Source organism: Megascapheus bottae, chromosome 19 (assembly GCF_031878675.1).
Source record: "Megascapheus bottae isolate mThoBot1 chromosome 19, mThoBot2.hap1, whole genome shotgun sequence".
Lineage (NCBI taxonomy): Eukaryota > Metazoa > Chordata > Mammalia > Rodentia > Geomyidae > Megascapheus > Megascapheus bottae.
Window position 1 is genome coordinate 36,463,752 of NC_143527.1, and position 18,499 is coordinate 36,482,250.

Below are 18,499 nucleotides of genomic sequence, written 5' to 3' on the forward strand. Positions count from 1 at the left end.
TAATGCACCTTCTATCTGGTGAATATAATGTAACCCTTCTCTTAATTACAATAAAAGTATATGAAAAAATCTGAGATTAGCAATATGAACCCAACTAATTCTAATCCTAGTCTTTTGAGATCCTCACTGTGAAGAATATGTCTTGAGACATTAAAGATTTCTCAGAAAAACTAATGACTTAAGATAGGGACATGATTTGTGCAACTGTGATATCTCTGCTAACAAGAACAGCTATTTTTGGTTTTGGCAGTATATTTTTTATTGTATTTTATTGTCAGGATAATGTATAGTGGGGTTACAGTTAAGTAATTGCATACATCAGGTAGTGGGTACATTACTTCTTAAACCTTGATATTTCTTCTCATGTTTTTGTCCCCCTTCCCCTCTCCAGTCATCTTATTTTTCCCCTTCCCTTCCCTATTTCAAACAAATTAACGTATATACAATATACCAGGCAACAAAGTCAGATATAGTAACCACATGAGACTAACCATAATGGGGAAAAAGACAAAAGAAATAACTTTACATAGTACATTAAGAACAATAATCACAAAGATAAACCTTTTGTTTCCATATCCTAGAGTTATTTTTTAAGTGAAGTTGTTGGTTATCTTACTTGTAAGAATAAATGAGGGCCATCCAAGTACAGGATTGCTTGTGGTGTCTCAGTGTAGTAAATGGTAGAAGAATCAATAATAATTTCTTTTAATTAACTTGAATAATTAATGATTACTAAGTACAGCAATATGCTGGTTATTTTAGATAATTTCTTTTTTTCTTTTTTTTTTTTTTTACAGCCTTGGCCTTCCTGCTTCTGAATTGTTTTAGAACTAGTGCTGAAAATCATAGAAGACACAGATCTAGGCTTTCTTTATCCAACGGTAAAGTGTATCATTGGGTACGCACAAGCATGCATACAACTGTTAACCAATAATCATAGTTTCTTCACCCTACAGATGTAAAAACTATTGGGCAGAAATGTAATAACTTGCCAAGAGTCACACACGTACAAAGTATTGAACTGGGACTTGAATCTTGATGTTCAAACCACATAATTTATTCTTTGATTTTCCATAGGGATTCTAGAAATACTGAGCTCCCTTGTTGCACTGAATATAATTTGATTGTGATGAAATGTGATTTACAAGGCATTTTCAAGACAAAAAAATCTCCTATTGTTTAGGCATGGTACACCTGTTGAACAAAGAGAAACACACATCCGTGATGTCATAAAAAAAAAGACCCCAAAGGAAAAGTCAGAGTTCTGTTTTCAAAATGAAGTGGTACCTAAAATAAACAGAGTCAAGCCTAATTCCAGAACATCAGATTCTGTCCCCCACAGTATGCACATTAAATTATCTTATCATTGTTCAACATGTCCCTGGGAAGGTGGGAAGGGAAAAAGTCAATGCAGAACAGGTTTCATAACATAGACACAGCACTCTGTTAATTCTGAGAGACTTGGGAACCACACCTTTGGTTTCTTGTTCCCAAGTATGATGCCAACCATTGCTTTGGATTTCCTGCCTTTCCCAGAGCCCTCTCTAGATTTTGTATTTTCCAGGGCACCCAGACCCTGTCTGGCTCTCAATAAATGTTCCATAACAACAATAACACAGAAGTGACTGTTTATTCAGATGGAAACTAACATGGATGAGATAACATTCTAGATTTCTGTTTCCCACCACTAGGACTGTGGGTTGAAGCAACAAGGGAGAGAATAGAGTTAGTACACATTTCTGTTGGGGAGCGAGGTCAGCAAACTTACCTCCTATGCTAGGTTTTCCTTTGGTTGTTGTTTTCAAATGCTTGCACATGAATTAGACCCTTTAAATTAAACAAACATCTATGAAGTGGGCAGAGAAGATAAATATTGATTACAATCCATACACTGGACTAAAAGAAATTCATATAATGATATAATAATTCAATTCAACTTATCTGAGTTTGAACCTAGCTCTTGAATTAAAAACAAACAAACAAACAAACAAATCAAGGATTGGAGGCATGGCTCAGGTGAGAGAGTGCCAGCCAATGAGCGAAAGCAAGCATCAGATAGCAAGTTCAAGTCCTGGCCTCAGATTGAAAATCAAAAAACAAAAATGGAAAGAAAATGGATTTAGCTACATCACGTAGAGACACTCTCCTACTCGAGTATCTCTTAGGAATCCTTCAATTTATATCGTGAAATAGAGGCCACAATGATCTGGATTTAACTGTTTTTGGTTACTGTTTCCCCATGTATAATCTTGGTCTAGCCTCATAATTTATCTAAGTCTCAGTTTCTGGAGTAGAGATTGTTTAGAAGAGACTAATATTGAAATAGTTTGGACCTTAGAAGGATTCACAGGTGGATGTAAATGAAAGGAAGTTACGTGGCAGAACACACAGGAATCATGGTGGTTCTGCAACCGGGGGTCCTCTCTGTGCTCATCTTTCTCTCATGGGCCTTGGTTTGATCTTACTCCCGCTGCAGTTCTGTCTCTCTGTGCTATATGTCAGTCATCTATATATCAGAGAATTCAGATCAGGAGGTCCTGAGGCTCAGTACCAAAATGAGGGCTTGGGCACATGCTGACTGTGTAGAGATAGTCTGAGGGAGAGAGAAACATCAGGACAGTTGTAAAAGCAACTACATTAGGAAACTCAAATTCTAGGCCTTGCTTTGCCATAAATATTACCTGGTCAAGTCATATATATCTGTGGATTATACTGGATGCTATCAGATAATCAGATACAATGTTTTCTACAACATATCACAATTTGTAATATAGTCACGTATGACAGTGTAGTTAATAGATATAAAGTATAGTTATACATTTAATAAAATTAATTTTTCTGGAACTTTATCTTACAACTTTGCTGTTAGAAAATGTATACTTATTGCTGGTAGCTCATGCTTGTAATCCTAGCTACTCAAGAGGCTGAGATTTGGAGGCTTGAGATTAAAAGCCAGTCCAAGAAAAAAACTCTCAGAGATTCTATTTTCAAAAATAAGCAGCAAAAAGCCTGGCTAGGATGTGGCTCAGGTAGAAGAACGCCAGCTGAGTAAGCGAACAAGCAAGCTGAGTGATTATAAGGCTCTGAGTTCAAACCCAGGTACCAGAAAGAAAGAAAACACCCGTTTAAGCTCAGAGGAAATTTTTATTTTGTCATAAAAAGTTGATTATAAAGAAATTCGATCATTTTATTATGTCCATTTTTATTCTTCATAAAGAAATAGGCAACATAAATTTACATTTTCATTGTGTTTTAAAAGTCTTTGTGAAAAATTCATCCACTGATGGTAAACATTCCATAAGTTTACTAAGGTGTCTTTCAATTTTTCAAAAAGATTTTCATTAAAAAGTTGTTAATTGGGCCGGGAGTTTGGCCTAGTGGTAGAGTGCTTGCCTAGCATGCACGAAGACCCGGGTTCGATTCCTCGGTACCACATACATAGAAAAAAAGCTGGAAGTGGTGCTAAGGCTCAAGTGGTAGAGTGCTAAGCCTTGAGAAAATCCAAGGACAGTGTTCAGGCTCTGAGCCCAAGCCCAGGACTGGCAAAAAAAAAAAAAAAAAAAGTTGTTAATTGGGGGCTGGGAGTTTGGCCTAGCGGTATAGTGCTTGCCTAACATGCATGAAGCCCTGGGTTCAATTCCCTGGAACCACATACACGAAAAAGTAGGAAGTGGCTCTGTGGCTCAAGTGACAGAGTGCTAGTCTTGAGCAAAAAAGTATCCGAGGACAGTGAGTGCCCAGTCCCTGTGTTCAAGCCCCAGGACTGGTGAAAAAAAAGTTTTGTTTTTAAGGCCTAACTGCAATTATTTTTTGAGGGTGAAATTCAACTTTTTACAAGACAATGTTTAGAAACATTTAAAAAAGAATGCTAAAAGTTAAGGCTTTAAAAATTTATTTTCTACTACATCAGATTTCTTACTTTAAAAAAGGAAGTTGAGTATAATAAAATTAGCATTTTTTCTTTGAAAGAAATACAAGTACCTATTTCTGTAAGATGGAAGACTCTGTTTTTACATCTAAATCTATTTTGTATTTCTGATTGCCAAGATAGAGAGAAATCCTCAGAAGATCTGATTACAGAAAGTTCTTGGACACATGCTTATCTCTAATTAATAGTATTTTCATCCATGTTAATTATGTGGTTGTATGACATAGCTTTACAAATTTTATTGTACTCTGGTAAAACTGAACTGATTTAATACAGTGATTTCCCCAGTGAATTTGAGGATAGTCCCAAGGATAGAATCCAGAGAGATAGCTGATATTATTTGGGAAAAAATGATTTCTACAGTCAATCCAGGAACATGTCATCAGATTTCAAATACAGATTTATTTCTGGGAGATGGAAATTGATACTTTTCTGTGATTAACCTTTGGCTGTAAAAGTTCTTGCAGTTCTCTGTTTATGAACAAAAGGGAATGTTGAGGAGTCAGAGTCTCTGCAGTCATTCTGATGACCTCTTCCAGGACCCAAACAAATGCAACTAAGTTTACATTTTATGCTGGTTAATTTTTTCCTTCATAACTTTCTGTTTCACTATGTAACTAGGAGAAATGGGCCAATTTTTGTTTTCTGGAACCCAATGTGAATTCCCATTTGTTTCCATGACTACCAGCAGACATCATGGGATCATGTACACTGAGTGTCCCAAGGCCATGACAGGTCCACTACTGTCCCAGCTTGTCCAGTGCTTGTAGCAACAGCAGCTGAAGTACCGGATGTAATAAGAACACTTTTTGATGAGAACACATTCCCATGTCCATGTTTTTACCTCAATTACCAGATGCCAAGTCATAGATACTAAAAGTGGGATTTAAAGTCTTTTTTTTATTTTAAAGTTTGCAACCAAGTTATGAAGAGGTGTTAGTTCCCTAGTTGGTAGTAAGCTGAAGATTATTTTTATTGTTATTTTCATGATCTGGTTTGGGAGTTTAATTTGGGAAAATTAGATACTCAAGAATGGAAAGCAATTGTGCAACCTCATATGTATGATTTATTGAAAGGAACTATGAAGAGAAAACAACCTAACAGTGCCTTACAGTGTATTGGTATATTAATTTGTACTTGTCTGTCAAAACATCATCTCTAGTTCTCTCATGCAGTGATGGGAGCTGAACTCAAGCTGTATTATCCAGCTCTTGGTTTCTTGAGATGATTTTATTAACAGCTCAGATAGGCCTTGGGCTCACTAGAGAGCCTAAAACTCAAATCTATTAGCCTTCTGAGTGCTGGATACCTGCATCTACTATCATATCTGCTATTCTAGATTTAAGTCTCCCTTTGCATGGAATAGTATAGATTTAAACTACACTAAAAACAATCTTTTCATATATTAATAGAAGGGTTACATTATATTCACTAGATAGAAGGTGTATTACATTGATACCCTTTCTCATGTCTTGGTCCCTATTTCCCTCCCCCCACATCCGCTCCTTTCCCATTTTCCTCCCTTCCCTATCCTATTTTAAATAACCAAATATGCATATATACAATATATCAGATAACCAGGTAACATACTGTAACAATGTGAGATAACCAAGGGACAACAAAAGAGATGAGAGATAACATAGTATATTAAGGACAACAATCATTCATTATATGGCTTTTGTTTCTATATCTTGGAGGTCCTTTCATTTAGTGTCATACTATATGGCCTTATGTATTTAGGTTTTGTTCTATTGTAAATGTCTGCTAGGAGAGCCCAAGGTTTCTACTGATTATGACAAATGAGGAAAAGCATTGAGCCTAAGTTCCTTTGAGTCTGGCTTACTTCACTTAGTATGATTTTTTCTAAGTCTTTCCATTTCCTGACAAATGGGGCGATGTCGTTCTTTCTGACAACAACATAGAATTCCATTGTGTATAAATACCACATCTTGTTGATCCACTCATCAACTGAGGGGCATCTGGGTTGGTTCCATATCTTTGCTATGGTAAATAGTGCTGCAGTGAACATTTTTGTGCTAGTGGCTTTAGTATGTCCTTGTTTCTGGATGATTGGGTAAATGGCAAGTAGTGGAATTGCTGGGTCATAGGGGAGGTCTATGTTTAGTCTTTTGAGGAATTGCCATACTGCTTTCTGTAGTGGTTGAACGACTTTGCATCCCACCAACAGTGTAGTAGTGATCCCTCCTGGCCACATCCCCTACAGCATCTGTTGTTGATTTCTTGATCCTGGCCATTCTAACTGGAGTGAGGTGGAATCTTAGAGTTGTTTTCATCTGCATTTCTTCTATAGCCAGAGATGTTGAGCATTTCTTCATGTGTCTATAGGCCATTCTTATTTCTTCTTCAGAGAAGACTCTCTTTAAGTCTTTGGCTCATCCTTTAATGAGATGGTTGTTTCTTTGGAGATTAGTTTTGGAGTGATTCAATTTTTTGAGCTGTAGATAAATTTTAGATATGAGGCCTTTGTCTGTTGTATGGTTAGTGAAGATCTTCTCCCACTTTGTAGGCTTTCTAGTTAATTTGCTAGCTATGTCCTTTGCCCTACAGAAGGTCTGCAGTTTAATGCAGTCACACTTATCCAGACTTTCTCTAATTTGTTTTGTTTCTTGGTCCTCATTAAGAAAGTTTGGACCTGTGCCAAGGAGACCTAATGTATCTCCTATTCCTTTTTGTGAAGTTTTCAGTGTATCTGCTTTTACCTTGAGGTCTTTAATCCATTTGGAGTAAATCCTGGTGCAGGGTGACAAAGAAGGATCCAACTTTAGTTTTCTGCAGGTGGTTAACCAGTTCTGCCAGCACCACTTGTTGAAGTGGCTGTCTTTCTTCCATTCTACTTTTTTGGCTCCCTTGTCAAAGATTAGGTGGCCGTAGGTCTGTAGGTTAATATCTAGGTCCTCAGTTCTATTCCATTGGTCTTCAGGCCTGTTCTTGTGCCAGTACCAAGCTGTTTTGGTCACTATAGCTGTGTAGTAGAGTCTAGAGTTTGGTATTGAAATTCCTTCTGCACTGTTCTTTCTGCTAAGAAGTGTTTTTGCTATATGGGGTCTTTTATTATTCCATATGAAATTTTGGATTGATTCTTCTATTTCTTTAAAGAATGACATTGGGATATTAATGGGTATTGTGGTGAATTTGTAGAAAGCCTTGGCAAGATTGCCATTTTCACGATGTTAATTCTTCCAATCCAGGAGCATGGGATGTTTTTCCATTTCCTCAGTTCTGCTTTAATTCCCTTTTTCAGGGTTTTAAAGTTTCCATGAAAAAGGTCCTATACATTTTTAGTTAAGTTAATTCCTAGGTACTTTATTTTCTTTGAGGCTATTGCAAAAAGAGTTGCTTTCCTAGTTATTGCCTCGTTCCTCTCATTGTTGGCATAGAGGAAGGCAGTTGATTTTTGAGGGTTAGTTTTATACCCTGATACCTTGCCAAAGTTTTGAATCATCTCAAGCAGTTTGGGAGTGGAGTCTACAGGGTTCTTTAAATACAACATCATGTCATCTGCAAAGAGGGAAAGTTTCACTTCCTCTTTCCCTAACTAACAATATTTAAAAAAATAACAAATATGCAGCAGAATAGTTTATGTTCTTCGAATGATGGGCTCATTTGTTAGATTTTTTTTTTATCACTAGAGACACTTCATTTTGTGATGCTAAAGGGTTACATGCATGCTAAGTATATATCCTACCACAGAATTATATCTCCAACTAGAGTACCTCTACATAAATAAAAAAAGCCACTGATGGCTTTACTTTTGATTTAAGCTATATAGAAGTCAGAAAACAGGAGGCTAGGTTAGAGTGCAACCTTGGCAGAAAAATGACACAAGACTCCTTCTGAAACTCATAGTAGGGTGCAGTGAGTTCTGCCTGGTATGCTACTTTAGTTGAAGGTGGAAAATTGTAGGATCATGGTTCCAAGCCAGCCAAGACAAGAAAAGTCTGTGGGTCTTCATTTCAGCAGAAGAAGTTTGGCACTGTGTTGTGTACCTTTCCTTCTACCTGTAAGGGGAAGCCTAAGAAAAGCAGAGATTATGGTCCAGGTGCTTGTGCTACCTGAACAGAAAGAGCTGGAGGTGTGCCTAACTAGCAAGCATGAGACTCTGAGTTTGAACCATATTGCTGTAAAAGAAAAAAAAAGTAGAACAATATCAACTTCTCAGTAAAGTCTTCCTCTTTGTTGTTTCAATTAACAAATGAGGATTAAACCATCCTCCATCAAATTCCCTGGCATGTGTCTGCATTGCCTTTGGACTTGTCAGAGGATTTATTCCTGGAGGGATCTCCTGAATTTGGCAAATACCCCTGTAAGCAGATTGACACATTCCTTTGGCAGTGGGTAGATGAAGTGAGAGTGTTTCCATAAAGTTTGTTCAGCTGGATCATTGCAAGAAGTCCCTAAGGTCCATGAATAGCTCAGCTTTGCAAAACCCAAGAGGATGAGGAAAACTTACCACACAAGTCCCAGCAGAAAAGAAGGGATGTTTAAGAAGTACAGAAGTATCCCTTTCCTCTTTATCCTTTTATTTCATTTCAGTACCATAAATCTTTTCTCCATCTTGGATTGCTTCACTACACCGATATATGGAGGAAATTCTGGCTAAAGTGTGCTGATTCAAGCTGATTCCTATGGGAGAAAAGCAGTCTTGAGTCTCCCTCCAGTGGCTATTTATGGTAATCCAGATCCAGCTCTGCCAATAGAAGGAGTCATGAATTTAAGAAATTTATGTACAAAGAATTTGTAATATAAGAGATTCCACCATTGTGCATTATTATTCTCCATGTGCTAATTAAAATTCTTAAGTTACATATCCACATTTATAATCTGTTTTCTTTGAAGAACTTAGTCTTATTTTTGTGAAATCTAGTAGGTTCCTGGACACAAAACAGCCTAGGACAGTTCCAAACCCAACCCCACTGACGGATGAGGAGCACACTGCAGTGGGTTCCTTTGGGGTGTGACTTGCTCGTTAGCACTAAGCTCTTGGAGACGTATTGTGCTTTAAAACCCACTGGCCTATTTTATGGTTTTTCTAAGTGCAACAGTGAAGAATGGCCTCTACTTTCTACAGATCTGACTGTGCTTCTGTAACTTCTAGTATTACATTAATCCTTTTTTTTTATTCAGGTGCAAGCCCCACTTGACATATCCCAAGCTGAGACTGGAGTAGGACCCATTACTTCTTACCAGTGAGTCTCCCCATGTCTGGATGCAAAGTCCAGTCTTAATTTGTCTTCATGTATTTTGTTGTTCTGGCATTTGTAAGGTATTAATTTTACCTTCCCTTCAACAGGCCATTTCTATAGCTTATGTGAAACTAGTGATGAGAAGATGTTTGATATAGTTTGGGTAAATGACTTGTTTTGATAGCATTCTAAAGAGACTATGGTATCATCTTTTATTTTAACTTAAGGACAAATAGACATCTCAAGGGGAGAGTTTCAACTCTAGGGATTTGAATACATATAATAAATTCATGTAATAAACTAGTACTGTCAGGTTGCAGAAAAATTCTTTACCTCCAATATTGATAATGCTCTCCCTTTGTTGCCCCAATCTAACCTTTGGTGACCATCCATCTGTTCTCAGACTTTATAATTTTGCCTTTTCCGCAATCTTTTGAGAATGGATTTTTTCACTCTACTTGATGTTTTTAATATTCATTCATGTTGCTGTATACATATATATGTAAATGTGTATATTCATGTGCATGTGTATGAATATATATCCATATACATATTGTGGGATTTTTTGCAGTACAGGGGTTTGAACTCAGGGCCTCATGCTTATTGGATAGGTGCTTAACCACTTGGGCCATACTTCCAGCCCATAGCTATACACATACACACATACACACACACACACACACACACACACACACACACACACACACACACACATACATATATGCAGACAATGATTTCCCTGCCAAAAGGTGGATGGTGGTGGTAAAGTAGTGGATGATGTTCATATTCATGTATATACCAAATAATGACTTTATTTGGACATTTGTAGTGATTCTGGTTAACGGTAGAGCTAGATAATCTTTTGTGCTCTACCCTGAGCTTTTACTTATTGTTTGTTATACTTTCAAAGAAATACTATATTGAGCATAACATTCAACTCTTGAACCTATCTTTTTTTTCCTCTTTTTTGCATTTTTTATTGTAATTAGTAAAAGGGTTACATGATATTTGCCAGATAGAAGGTGCATTAATTCACATACATTGATACCCTTTCACATGTCTTGGTACCCATTTCCCTCCCCCCCCCACACCCCCCACCCGTCTTGGTTTTCCCCCCTTCCCTATCAAATTTCAAATAACCAAATACAAATAAATTCAATATAGCAGATAACAAAGTGAGATACTATAACAATAGAACCTTATCTTAAATATTACCAAAATCAGAATCTTAACAAGCCAGAAACATCTACTTATGGAAATGTATTAAAATGCTGGGGATTTGATTTAGTAGTAGTAAAGTGCTTGCCTAGCATATGTAAGCACTGCAAATCTCCAGCACTGCAAATCTCTAGCACTGCAAAGGTAGTATTAAAGTAGCTGGTCCATTTAAAATCATCTATACAATGCGGTTTACCCTGTTTCAATATGATTAATCCTTATGAGTAATAATTTACCCTTGTAATGGAGCCATGAGTCATAATTAATCTGGTAGCAAAAATAGTCAAAATTTTAGACATCAAGATTAGAGAAACCAACCAGAGAATTTTTTTAAGTGATATGAATCACCCAAGGTCTTGTTTAAATGCCGATTCTGTTTCAGGAGTGTGATATGGGACTTAAACTTCTGTAGATCTAACATTCTTCAATGTGATGCAAATGCTGCTGATCCATAAAGCTGGTCCGTAATTTGAGTAGAAAAATCTTGAAGAAATACTTCCTAAACTGCCTCCTGGAAGCATATCTGTCTCAGAACTACACAATCAGAGTGGTTATACCTTGATTGTTATATCAGGCAACTTGGAGAGTCAGTGTTCAAAGAACTGCCAGGTTTGTTGTTGCTATGCATATGTAGGAGAAAGGCAACTGGAGGTGCTGGTCCTGAAGAGAAGATAGAAGTTGAAGGCAGAAGAGAGGGAGTAATACAGCAACAGTCAACATTGGCTGAAATCTATCTATCTATCTATCTATCTATCTATCTATCTATCCTTTATTATTTATCATTACTACTGGCCTCATCTATGCTAAGCAAGGTCCCTTCTACTGAGCTGTGTATTCCAACTTCTTTTCTCTGAATTTTTAGATGTACCTGGGAACTTAAAAAAAATCCATAGATGACTTATGGGCGAGATCTAGGCTCAGTGCTTTGTGAAGCTCTTTTGCAATTGCAGTATTCATGGAGGGCTGAGAATCATTTATGGAAGGAAAAGGAAGATGATTGGGTTAGTTGGAAAGTCACAGTGGTTCAGTAAAGGATTATTATTGATAGAATAGAAAAAAATAGTTGACCTGTTCAGATTATAGATATGTTCTTTATGTAACTATTGACCTCTTTAAAACTGGCTTACTATAATGTGGTTTGAAAATAATTTATTCTTTGGGTTAATCTTCTTTTGTGATTAAGGAAATAGCTAGCCCTCTATCCCTTGAAACATCTCTCACAGGTTTGAGAGAATGTAGGGTTAATTCATGAAATTAAGTAAGAAGCTACTATGAATTAAGTACTGTTAAATTAGAACCTTGGGGGACACAGAAAGAGGGGTTGCTGCAGTGAGTGCTTTCTGCAGCCAGAGGTCTTCTCAATCATTGGTAGCTGGCTTATGGAGCCACCACCTTGAGCACTTGGGAAGAATAGCTAGCTCAACTTAGACCTTCCAGAAAAGTGTGGCTATCAACACAGGAGAATGTGTACTTCCCCAAACCAATTTACCAAAAATACAGACGACCTGTATTTATCATCACATTGGATCAGTATGCTAAACTTCACCCAAATTCAAACAAGCACACCCTAGTGAGATTTACACTTTTTTTCCTTAGTAATTTACTGCTTCCTTCTCCTGAAAATCTAGTAAACCAAGGAACAATGGAGTTGCGGAGAAAAGGAATTGTTCTCATCTTTAAAATAAGAAACACCACACTTTGGCATAGAGCAGCACTAACTTGCTACTGTAAACATCAGCAATCCTGTCACAGACAGCTGCACGTTGATGGCGCTCCCACCCCGGGAAAATGTGTACACAGTTCAGACATACACACTGGACCCGCGCAGCAACAATGGAGAATGGGACCTGGAGGTCTTTTCCCAGGTTTTATCTTTAGCAGGCATCAATGTTGAATGTAGTAAGTCAGCTACTAAGTTCTCCCAGAAAGAGTCTGGCTTCCTCTGTTTGTATGAAATTTCCTCCAGTGTGTGGCTGGAGAGACCCAAGTCCACAAAGAACAACAGTATGGGACAGGATTAATGTCACCTGTCTTCCCTTGTCTGCTCTGTTGCCGAGGACTAACACACTTGAAGCAATACAAAGCAACTCCCAACAACTTGAGAGCCATGACTTCTCATTTCCAAACACCTTTGCACTAAAAATATATACTTACACATTATCAAAACAGATAAGAAAAAGTGTGAGCATTACTGATTGCCTCCATGCTACACTGAATACTCTACCATAGTTATTCTGAAAATGATTATGGACATGATTTTAAGGTGCACAAATGCCATAATTATGAGTGATGGCTGGATATAAATGTTTGGCTTTTTTTCGAACTGGACAAAATGAGAAGATAGCTTGGATTTAAGAATTTTTACTTGATTGGACAGGGAAGGGGGGAAAACCAAGAGGGGGGTGGGGGGGAGGGTAATGGGACCAAGACATGTGGAAGGGTATCAATGTATGTGAATTAATGCACCTTCTATCTGGCAAATATCATGTTACCCTTTTATTAAATACAATAAAAAAATTGGAAAAAAAGAAAAAAAGAATTTTTACTTGGAAATAGTATCACAGCATTATAAAAACATTAATAGGAATGTGAAGGCATAGGTAGACTGATGCTAGAGCCAGAAGATACATAAGAGATTTGGTCTGCCTTTTGTCAAGGTAATGGTACATGGTATCATAGTTACAACTTACCTGGATTTCATTCCAAGCCTTATTCAGTAGTCTTGGGTGGGTGGGACCTGATAGTGCATGTGTGTGTGCATATGTGTGTATATGTGGAACCTGCATGCTTGCCCAGGTTTCTTTTCTTTCTTTTTTTTTTGTCGGTTGTGGGACTTGAACTCTGGTCCTGGGCGTTGTTCCTGAGCTCTTCAGCTCAAGGCTACTGACCTACAGCTTGAGCCATGGTGCCACTCTCTTGTCTAGGTTTCTTGCTTATGACTTATGTTCTACCAGTTGAACCATGCCTCTAGCCTGACATTTTGTTGGCAAATTGGAGATGGAGTCTCAGAGACTCCCAAGTAGCTAGAATTATAGGCACCCTATGAGAATTTGCATTTTTAAAATGAATTCCTATGTATATTGATTCCACTGGTGTGAGGATTGTGCTCTGATAACCTCTAGGGTTGAGATGAGTAAAATCTAAAGAACCTGTGTCTAACGCTTTTATTAGATGCTCTTCCTATCTAGGGGGGACTTCTCTTGTTCTCTTGAGTATAAGATATTACTCTCTTACAAGGACATGGTTTTTAATAACTATTCCAGCTTTTAGCATCGATATGTCCTGGTATTAACTTTGTGGCTAATTATGTCAGTCAGAATACAGACACACTATAATTTTATCCACCTCAAGAAGAAGGAACAGGCTCAAATCCCATTCCAGTAGTTCTTTTTTTTAAATTTAATTTAATTTAATATTATCCAGCAGTTCTTCACAGAAAAATCTCCCCACGAAGCTAGCTAGAGTTATTGTTTTCTTTTTTTCCTCTTCATCTTTCTTGAATTCAGTTTGCAGGCTGTCATACAAATACTTTTGCTGGAACAGTTCTTTTCAAGGCTGCTAGTGATATTCATTTTGCCGCACACAGGGGTCAGTTCTCAGGTTTGTTTCACTCAGAATACCATAGTTATTGGTACCTCTTGCTTACTGCCTTCTTTCTTGGCTTGGGAACATCTCTGTGAGTTCCCCTTCCTAGCTCACTAGCCACTCTGTCTCAGTCTTCCTCTTTCCCTTTACCTCTGAACACTGGAGTTCTCCAGTAACAAATCTTTATTTTCAGTTTATAATTCTTCTGTGCCTCTTAAAATTTTGTCAAAATATTAGACTCTGTCACTATTTGTTATATATGAATAGGCAAAGGAAAAATGAAAGACAATACGTAGTTTAGAACATGATGTAATGTAAAACATCAGACACATTGAGAATTAAGTTATTTTGCCTTCTTGTATCAGTTATAAAACTGATGCTTTGGCAAATTATTACACCCCTTTCTAAGTTTAGTTAGGCTTCCCATATTTTAGCGTTTGCTTTCAGGGTTGTGAAATGTCTCTGAGGATTCCTTTAATGTGAAGTGTTTTGCTTGGACTACTTTCTTTGGGACATCCTCATGTTTTCAACCACTTTGTTCCTTTATGTTGATAAAGCCATCTTGACTAAACGTCTGTGGCTGCCTGTGTCAACATCCCCAGATCAGCTATTTCTTCTCTAGCCCCATTTGTTCTTGATATGGTTTCACTTCCAGTGTTAGCACTTTTTCCACTACTACTCTTTCATCTTTGCGAGACAATTTCCTCTTATCCTGTGAGTTTATTCATGGTAGATATGAGATAATATTCATACCTTATATTTGTGAGTGGAATATCAGAGTGGCCAATCAAGGACCAGAATCAGTCAGACTCAGAAAGAAGTGATGAGATTGATTACAAACCATAATATGCATCTGTTATATATTGAATTGATTTCTACAAACCATAATATGCATCTGTTATATATTGAATTGATTTCTGATCTGAGAAAATTTTGAAATTATATTTTGAGAAATTTCCTCTGGCTATTATAATACACTTTGCTGAATAGAATTTGAATCATATTGGTGGCTAACTGCTATGTGATTAAACCTGGAAAATGAATTGGGCATGTTACTATTCTGTAAAGAAATGGTTAGTTGAGTTTGGTTGACATAATAAAAATAGACTCGGTAATTAGAGTGCATTTACAGAGCAATGGTTTTAGTGCTTTTCTTTGTTCTGATTTGAGGCACAGCTGCCTTAGAAGTATAAACATCTACTGAAAACTTCCTTATGCTTCTGTTATATACAGAGTGATTTGTGAACTGAGGAAGCAGTGAAATTGTACTTTATACAATTACCTACAGTTAATATACTGTGGCAACTGGAATTTGAAGCATGCTGGTAGCAGATGAGTGTTAACTAAACCTCAGTTATTGAAAATTTCTACTGAACAAATTCTGCTCTTATAGATCACACACACATTCATCTATCTATCTATCTATCTATCTATCTATCTATCTATCTATCTATCTTGTCTGGGAAACTTCTTCAAGTGGTCATTTTACCATCAAATTTACTTCACTAAACAAATTTTGAAAAAAAGGTTTTCTACATAAATAAATTAATGCAAAATATTCTTTAATTTGGCTATTTTAGTTTTGTTTAGATTGATTTGTTTGAGAATAATAGCAGAGAATTAAAGGAGAAAAAAATTAATGCCTACGCCTGGAGGTGATCACATATAAGGGTTATGGGTGCTGAAGACATGAAAAAGGAATCAGGTAGGAACCTGGAAATATTGCTAAAGTTCCTTTTTTTTAAAAAAAAAATAGGTTATATCAGATTCTTCCTGTAGAGACATCTAGATATCTAGGAAGATCTCTCTTTTTTTTTGTTACTCAAGTAATTTCCTGGGCCCTTAATGATATATAGGTGTAGATTTATAACACCATACTTTAACTCAGTCTTTAGTTTTCATGTTTTACCCTAAGACTTCTATAATTTCATGAAGTAGATGCCATGTGGGCATTCTGGAGAATACACAGAACTACACGTGAGAGCAATCATTGGAAAATGAGGAATGGGGTTAACAATTCTTGAGATGTATTCTTTGAGGCTTTTTTAGAGGCTCGAGGAGGGATCAAGCTTTAATTGCTCAGAGTAGTAAGGAGCTTGATTGCATTGTATTTCTCTCGCTTCCTGCATGCACCTTTCTCTTCCCGGTTCCTTGGTAATCACAGTCCTTAATAAAGTCTTTGTATCCCAGAGTTTGTGGTAGGTACTGTGGTTTGGAGGGAGCCTGAACTAAGACAAGAGTTGAACAGAAAGCTTTCTTTTAAAATTTTATTGTATTTTCTGGTTTGAGGGCTCATACTCAGGGCCGAGATGCTATCTCTGTGCTCAAGATTAGTGCTCTACCATTTGAGCCACAGTGCCACTTCTGGCTTTTTCTGAGTTGTTTATTGAAGATAAGAGTCTCATGGACTTTCTTACCCAGCTTAGCTTTGAACTGTGATCCTCAGATCTCTGCCTCCTGAGTAGCTAGGATTATAGATTTGAGCTACCGGCGGCATCTGGCCAGAAAGCATTTTTGTAAACTTTTGTGCTAATTGCTGAGTAGAGCACAGCTTTCCATACATACATTTTCCTCCAGGATTTTTTTTTTATCTTTTTGTACAACTACTTCAAAATAATTAAGAAGGAAAAGATCTTTTGGAAAGACCTCCATTATCTCTCTATAGCTTGTATCATGGAGACTCAGCACCTTAATTATAGAAATTAAAGCAAGGTACTTGAATATCTATTTCTTCAACAATTTAAATCATTCCTCCTGTTTCTTCCAGATATGCCATTCTCATGTGTGTATGTGTTTTGCCTAAGGATTAATTTATGTCCTGTATGCTCCTAAACATCTTCCCCAAACGCTTAGCTTAAAACAGTCCTGCCCCTTATAAATTCATACTTGGACTTTCTGTCTGAATTAATCATTGGTAGCTATGCCATAAAGCCTGAAATAGTTATTCATCTATTTATATGTTCTGATTGGATTATAATCATCTGTGGGAATAGAATGTATTTTATAATTCAGTATCTCTGGCAGTACCTCACCCAATGCCTTGAACAACAAATACTACTGATGGTATGACTGACATTGTGGTGACATGATCTCAATGGGTGTTTGTTAAAGTAAATCTATGGACTATTAACAAACATTGAGAAACAATATTCACTTAATGTAGGAAACACCTACAGAGGACCTCTCTGCATCTGTACATTAACGAATCTTTGTTGTGAATCTTCAAGGGGAAAACATAATGCCTCGTTTCCCTAAACTCATTTTGGCCACTAATTTTTTTTTAATGAAAGATTTCCTTAAGCTTGTTCCCTGCGATGCATGCTTGAATAATGTCCAAACCCACTCATTGTTTACACTGCACATATTCCTGGGAGCTAGGGCAGAGTTAGGTATAGGGATGCATACAGACTGCACAGGGAAATACTGTATGGTGTGAGAGAGGCTTAAGATATGCAGGAGGCAAAACATTCACATCCTAAACATTGCTAATGAATCTATGTTAGGAATATCTGTTCTAAATCTCTATTATTTGGATATGTATTTAATATAATTATGTCTTTATTTCTTACTTTTTAATATAATGAATTCTACTTAGATATCTTGAAGTTGGAAACCTGTTTTTCTACAAACTTTGTTTATTTTTCAACTTTTTTTGGAGGTGATTTTTGTTGGGGATCAAACCTAGGATGTTGCACTTGCAAAGCACCTGCCACAACCCAGTGGCTGAACATTGCTTAGTCATAGAATAACTATTTGAACACATTGCTAGGTTTTATTTGCTAACATCTCATTTCAGATTTTAATTCTTATTAAGTGTTCTGTGTTTCTCCATTGGAATATCTTTATCATGTTTTGGCATTGGTATTATGACAGAACAGTTAAGTGGATTGGGTTCTTTTAATTTAGGGATCTCCTGAATTTCATTCTATGTTTAATGGTAAAGACTTAGCATATATATATATATATGTATACATACATACATATTCAAATCCCATGGATGTTAAATTGTTTAATTGCAGTTTATCACTTAGTTGGTTTGAGGGATTTATGTTTCCTTCAGATTTTTAATATTTGGTTACATAAGAAAGATGGTAGATATGGTGTTACAATGAAAGACTTTTTTTTGCCAGTCCTAGGCTTGAGCTCAGGGTCTGAATACTGTCCTTGGACTTTCTCAAGGGTAGAGCTCTACCACTTGAGCTTCAGCACCACTTCTGTCTTTTTTTCTCAATGTATGTGGTGCCAAGGAATCAAACCCAGGTCTTCGTGCATGCTAGGCAAGCACTCTACCACTAGGCCAAACTCCTGGCCAGCAATGAAAGATTTTTTTTTGCATGCCATTATTGGGGTTTGAATGCCAAGCCTCCCATTCTTGGTTAAGTATTTTTGCTCAAGGTGGTACTTTGTCACTTTAGTAACACTATCACTTGTGGCTTTGGCTGATTAATGGAGACAGGAGTCTCATATTTGTCTGCTCCAGCTATCTTTGAGCCAAGATCCTCAGATCGTAGGAGACTCGTGAGTAGATAGGACCATAGATATGAGGTATCAGAATTCAGCTTAT